Source organism: Mustelus asterias, chromosome 14 (genome assembly GCF_964213995.1).
Source record: "Mustelus asterias chromosome 14, sMusAst1.hap1.1, whole genome shotgun sequence".
NCBI classification, from domain to species: Eukaryota; Metazoa; Chordata; class Chondrichthyes; order Carcharhiniformes; family Triakidae; genus Mustelus; species Mustelus asterias.
Window position 1 is genome coordinate 73,382,826 of NC_135814.1, and position 7,198 is coordinate 73,390,023.

The window sequence follows — 7,198 nt, forward strand, 5'->3', positions numbered from 1 at the left end:
GTATGGCACTTCAGACCACACCTCATTTAGGGAAATGTTCCCAGAGCCCTGTTCGAACTGCCCTGCTTCACTATCTCACCACCACGAGGGAGTGGGAATTTGGTGGCATGAGACTGTGGGAACAATCTGCAGCAGCTGGTAGGGAAGGATTGGAGCTATGGTTAAGGAAAAGGAGAGCTCTGTTTGCGATTGATGAGGAGATTGGAATATCCCAGGCAAGGGGATGTCCAAGCTCCACTTGGTTCACAAGGAAAATGAAATATAGTTTTTTACGCTTACCTAATCAGCTTCTTCTGGCCCATGATCTGACTCCCAGATAGTCTGGTCTGATGGAGAAGCTATCAATGTGCCTCTACTCAGCCCTTGAAATAGAATTGCAGATCCTGATGATATCAATGTGCACAATCTGCAGATTTTAAGAAAGAGCTGCCAGTCTGCAACAATGGTTTCCAGCTCTTCAGCATTAGCCTTGTGTCTGCAGGAAGTTAATCTCCCAAACACTGTTGCAAACAACACAGGAAAAAAAAACCAAGAGGCAGTAAAATAGTATCTTTTTAATTTTCTTTGAACCCTCTGTTTATTAATTCCAAAAACATCAGGCATCAGTAAAAAGACTGATAGCTGTCAAGTATCATCCAAACAGATCATGAAGGGTTCTTGTCCTTGATTTGAAATGTTCATCCATTTTTCCACAGATGCTGTCAGACCTGTTGAATATTTCTGGCATTCTCTGGGGGCGATTTGGAGCCTGCACTCTCCATCTATGGGAACGGCAGCACATGTTCAAACTCCAGTGAGCACAATTCACGCGGGCAAGTTTCTGAGTTCCAATCTTACCACCCCTCACGTGTGGGGTGGCATGAAACACACTGCAGGAGTGCAGAAAGCTCATTTTAATACATTAGCATGTCATTAGCAAAAACTCTCTCCAGGACATTTCCTCCCCCCGCCCAAACTGAATATTCAGCGGGTGCAGGCATGACATCATGCCGGTGCCATTTACAACAGGTCTACAAGGGGGATTTTGGAAGTGAGCACACAGGCAGCCAGCACCCTCCATGGTGTGCACTGCTCAGGGGGCATCAGAGATGATTCAGGGATAGATAGGCTCAACTCAGGGCCTGGGGTGGAGGTCCCAGAATCATCATTTTGTGGAGAGGGATCAGGAATGGTCACTTGCAGTCCTTACCTTTCCTTCATGCCGGGGCTCCCCTTGCTTTAAAGGAGTTGTGAGGGCTGGTATGCAGGCATCGCTTCCCATTTCCTCTGTCCTGGCTAACTGTCCAAATCGCAGCTGAGGGAGTGCTCTTCCTCAGTGGAGGCTGGCAAGAGATTAGGAGGGACATAGCACTGCCATTATCACACTCCACACTGAAGAGATGCTGGGTGAGCGCGGTGGTTCCCCCAGGCTTGGTGGCATGAACAGATAGTGTTGAGGTTCTGTGGGTGAGTGAAGTTAAATTTATTGCCAAACATTCAAAACAAAATGGCGACCTGCATATACTGGTGCCTATATTTACCTGTGCAACTAAGTGCCTACGGTTTCTTAATCTTCCTGACCTTCCCACAATGTCCAGGTGTAACCCCAAGATCCACGGCTGAGGTGCTAAGGTTGAGGCAGCCTGCAGACTTCCACACCCTTTTGCCTGAGATGACCTTGGCAAGTATCCCCTGGAGGGCCGGGACCTTGAGGGTCCAGGCATGCTTTCAGGCAGCACAGATGTTTGACTGCTTCCATCCTCAGTATCAGGGGCTGGAGGCATTTTCACTCACAGGGGAGGGATTGTCAGATGGGCTGAAGATGTCCAGGGTCCACTGGTTGGATGGAAGTGCAGCTGGATTGAGATCCAGAAGCCCCGTTGTCTTCTGGCACTGACAGTCATGGATTCCACCAGTGAATGCACCATGCAACCAAAGCTCATTTTGGTGCGTTGCAGTGATGGCACCACCTCCTCGGATAGAAGGTGACAGGACTCCTCCAATTGGTCTTGCATTCCTAGGAGGGCTGCTCTCATCCCTTCCTGATACTCATGACTCTGCCTTTGCAGCACCAGCAGCTGTTGGATAACCAGGCCCAGGAACACATCATTGGCCAGGGGCTCAGCAGAGTCCTGGACTCCAGCATCCCTCCGAGTGCTGGTTCCCTGAGACATCGCTGCCTCCACCTGCTGTGGATCTTCAGTTGTGAGATGCTCACCAGTGAGTGACCCAGAAGTCTGCCTACTTATTGGATCCACCAAAAGTGTGAGTATCTTCTGTGATGATAATCTGCTTTTAAGAAACATATTCATACTATGTTTCTTGTCGGGGTAAGTTTAAAATTCAGCTTTGTTTCAGTGCTGAGTTGTCTGGACACCAGGCAGCTCACATGCTGAGAATGCAGGCAAATGATTGATTTTAGCTCGGGATGTGTTTGTTTTATCTGAGTTAATGCATTTTTGCTTATTTGCTTTTTTCCCTATAGTTTCAGAATAGGGGTGATTGACAGAGTTGTGTGCTTAAGGGGGGGGGGGAGCTAAGCTTACATGGAAAAGCAGGCAGTCACCGCCTGGTTCTGAATAAAGCAAGCGGAGTCTCTCTCTCTCTGTCCAGAGGTGCTCTGGAGGCTCGAGGACTGGCAGCCCAAGTACAAGCACATAAGCCTGTGTGTTGCTAATTGATTATGAAAAGAGGTTTAAAGTCGATAAGAGGAATATTGCTTGAATTGCAACTAATAGGGATAGGTTAGCAATTAAGAATTGCACCTTGTCATGTTTAAGTATTTCAATCGGTAAAAGTTAAGCTAATTCATTTGTTATTGTTAAACTGTATAGTTAAATGAATTTTTTTTTGATAAAAGCTTCCTAGTATGTCAGTAGAATCACACCCGGAGTGAAACACCTTATCCTCACACTAATGCCAAATTTTTTAATAAACTGTTGGGGCCTAATCAGGTTTCATAACATACCTTAGAGTTTCTGATCTGTATCTAAACACTGCACAGGTGCTGCGTGTGGGTGACAGCTATGATGCCTCCTCAACAGTGGGATTGGAGAGGACCCCCTCTGAACTGATGGAGTCTGGCGAATCCAGGGGATGTGAGGATGGTCTGGCCTGTTCTGCTGTCCAACCTGCAAGACAAGGGACATGCATCCGTCCATTACAGGGGATACAGACGGAACATTATTGATTACTGACTTGAGGAATGACAACCATGTGTTGAGGACTCTCACATTTCTCTGCTGTCCCACTTCACCAGCAGTGCAAGCACGCTCTTCCTCCTCCCCAGCCAGGTTCAGGGCTCACTCCTCAAAACATGAGGGTTCTCAGCTCGAGCATGATTCCAGCTGGCTGTGCCCATTGATGTCTGTTGTGGGCAAGTTGGACCTGCAATGACACGGATATGGAGCATGTAGGTGGCCATGTAGACATTTAAGATGATGATGAGGTGTGGCAGGCATAGGGCTTGGATGGGAGCGGGAGTGTGAGAAGCATAGTAACTATTGGGGGGCATGGTTATTGTGGGAGCGAGAGGGGATCCTGGTGCCTGATGTTGGCAAATGCCCAGGTGGCTGAGTGAGAGAAAAGGTTGGGGGTACGAGGGGTGTGCGTGGGGGTCCAGTGGGAAACTGGGGGTGGTTCACTTACGCTGGCTGAGCGAAGATCATTCTTCTTTCAATGCTGCTGCTCAATCCTCTTCTGAAGTGCACTTGCACTGACCAGGGCTGCCACTGCATCCCAGTTGGGCATGGCGACCCAGCTGAAAGGTCATCTCCTGAAAAGCACAGTGCTGCCTTCTTGCCCGTTATCCCCTGCAGTCGTTATGGAACAAGTGCTGAGAAACCGTTCATATAGAGCTCCCCAGTGCTTGCAGCAGTTGAGTTATTGCAGGGGAGGCAAATCTGAAATTCATTACCACGAGACACAAGATTCGGCCTGAAAACATGCTGGTGCCGTTGGCGGGAAAAACACTGCCATTTTATGGTAAAATTTCACCTTCTGTTTCTATTTTAGATGGCCAGCATTAGCATTTATATTATTAATGAAAAGTCTTCACTTTTTCAATTGCTGTAGGCAGACAGGACACCACAATGAGGCATGGGTGGAGACAGAAGCTCATGTGATAACACACTCAGGAGTATGTCCAACAAGCATGAGCATTACCCCCGGTGGAACCAATTTCCACCAGATGGCGACAGCTAAAATCATGCCTGCGTGACTTGTTTGGTGTCTAAAAATTAGGCCGAGATTTTCTCCAAAAAATTCCAAGTGCCGGATTTGGGTGAAAACTGGAGTAACTCGCACATCAGCGGAAGTTTCAAAATAAAAATCTCCCATACTCTGTACACTACAGAATGCCTCAGGGAGATTCACGCTGGAAATCAGGGGACAGAACCTATTCCCGTTGGAGAAGCCGGCAGCATAAGGCTGAGCAGGCCACCGTGCACGCGCCAATCTGTCAGAGCGGCGATCAGCGCATGCGCAGTAGCCCCGCACTGCCGGCCTCCCAATAGTTGGTCAGCTCGATTGCTGTGAGCACAGCGACCGCCCCCCCCACTCCCCCCCACTCCCCCCCTCATGGCTAGCAGTGCAAACCCCCCCACCTGCCGATTGCTGGCCTTCGAGACCACTCCAGGCCAGCCCCAATGTCCCCACCTCCCCCTTCAACCCCCGGCAGTCCCGACTCCCCCACCCTGATGGCCAGCCCCAATCAGCCCTTTCCCTCCCTCTGCCATTGATCCCAACTGCAGAGTGACAGTGAGACCCTCCACCTCCACCGATCTACCCCCATAGGTCCGCCCCCTTGGCACTTCCCATGGCCACTTTCTGTCGCAGAGCTGACAACTCCGGAAATTCGGGCTCTGGAGACACGCAGAGGCTGTGGCGCCCAGCAAGGAGCCCGCTACACGGCCTGCGCTGATATCTCCCGGCCCGTTGCACTGCTAGTGCAGCACAGCAGGCTGGGAGAACCGCTCCTTGTGTTTCTTTATTCTCATTAAGTTCTGGGATGCAAAAAAATCAGTGATTATCCTATAAACATACCTACAAATAAGAGTATGAATTAGGAGTAGAAGTCAGACCATTCGGCCCCTCGATCCCGCTCTACTATCCAATAAGAACATGGCTGATCAGATTGTGTCCTCAACTCTGCATTCCACCCATACCCAATAACCCTTAACTCCCTCGTTAGTCAAGAATCTATCTACCTCTGCCTTAAAAATAATCAATGACCTGCCTGCACTGATCATTGTATTATTAATAATATTATTGGTCTGATGATAAGGAAAGCATGAAAGTATCAGTAGTGACATTTATAATAGGCCTTCTCTATTACCATTGTTACTGTGCACTGATGCATGATGGCTTATTCAAATTGTCAAGTTCAAAATATTTAGAACGAACAAGAATGCAATGATTGACAGTTAAACACAAAATGGGAAAAAGTCTGCTGTATCTTTCCACTTCAAGGAACATGGTTGAGAAAGTGGCTCTGTGGCATTGTTTGAGGCAGTGCTATGGAAGCTGAAGTTGCTGAAAATGGTGAGCATGCTGCTTCCAGCCATTCAATGCTGGTAAGGGCACAAACACAGATGCACCATATGTGCACTGGAAATGTTCTCACTGAGCAGATTGTGATGCCAAACAGGGTCTCAGGCTATAGTTACATTTGCTTGGCCTGCAGCATGACAGAAACGTAGAGTACAGACCACAGAGAGGAAGATGTGCACAGAGGGAGAAGGAAAAGGGTTCGTCACAGAATTGCCCCAGGGCAATTCTATGACGAATCCTGGGGAATATTTTTTCCCCAGGGTTTTCAAGGAGTTCCTCTATCCTCTACTGTGGTCAGGAGCAATGTTTATGATATGTATGATTCAGCAAACTTCCTCAAGTCTAAAATTGAACTGTGCCATCTGCTTCAACAAGATCTAGTGGCACACATTAGGTGAGGACACCACTACCCACTGGCCAATAAAAAGTTACCTGGAGAGGAGATTTAATCTTATAGAAAGAAACAGAATGAGGGGCACATGGCTTTGCCAGGCTAACTGGATTCCCAATTGAACAAGGAATCATTAACTGCACATATGTAGCTCTGTGAAGCCCATATGCAAACAGGAAGAGGTACAAGAACCACAAAAGGCTACAACTGCATCAGCATGCAATTAATATGCAACCATGCCAGGAACATTATGTCTATTACTGCTCACTACGCTGCCACAGTCACAACACCTACATCCTGGATTCCCACCACCTATGGGTCAGCACGATGAAGCAGAGGTTGGTTGCTTGGAGTTGAATATCATGATTCCCCTCCAACACCCAACTATATGAAAACAACGTGCACATAACTTGCATGGCAGCAAGTATCTCATGGCTTCAGTCTGAGCTACCACTGCAATAGTAAAGCTTTGGGAAGCTTCTGCCTGTACTTCAAAAGGGAACTTATGATAGCGGCCACAACATGGTTGGGCCTGCAAGTGTTGCCTTGGAGCTGCCATCACTTCTGCACAGGAGAAAATTGACTCCAAGTGCTGCAGAATGCCCAATGCCCTGTTGGAGCTGGACTGCTCCTCTGCACTGGTAATAGACTGTCCCTCAGGCCTGCAAATGCACCAAGCAGCTTATTCCCATCAGTATTCTTCTGCATGCTGCCCATCAAAATCCTCTTTGGGTCCCTTGCAGCTGCACTCGTCTGTGACCACACAGTGGGAGGCTGGCACATGTGCTGTCCTTTCCCCATGATCTGGCTGCAGCTCACTTGTGCTCAATGATTCACCAGAGTTAGAGTCCAATCTGTACTCCTCTTTATGTGCTGTGCCATTATGTATGTTATGATGTAGAGATTGCTGGCGTTGGACTGGGGTGGGCACAGTAAGAAGTCTCAGAACACCAGATTAAAGTCCAACGGGTTTATTTGGTAGCATGAGCTTTCAGAGCACTGCTCTTTCATCAGGTGAGTGAAGGATTTGGTTCACAAACAGGGCATTTATAGACACAAACTCAAAATACAAGATAATGGTTGGAATGCGAGTCTTAACAGGTAATCAACTCTTTACGGGTACAGAAAATGCGAGTGGGGAGAGAGGGTTAAGTACACGTTAAAGAGATGTGAATTGTCTCAAGCCAGGACAGTTAATGAGATTTTGCAAGCCCAGGCAAGTCGTGGGGGTTACAGATACTGTGACATGAACCCAAGATCCTGGTTGAGGCCATCCTC

At 48.0% G+C, this 7,198-nt stretch overlaps 1 long non-coding RNA gene across 1 annotated transcript; it reads right to left on the reverse strand.

The window, feature by feature from the left end:
• Positions 1–293: 293 nt before the first annotated feature.
• LOC144504066 (uncharacterized) lies at positions 294–3,102 on the reverse strand. The gene is made up of 3 exons (XR_013499577.1): positions 2,948–3,102; positions 1,190–1,440; positions 294–500 (listed from the first exon to the last, which is right to left on the reverse strand). It is a non-coding gene; the product is annotated as an uncharacterized LOC144504066 (long non-coding RNA).
• Positions 3,103–7,198: the final 4,096 nt, after the last annotated feature.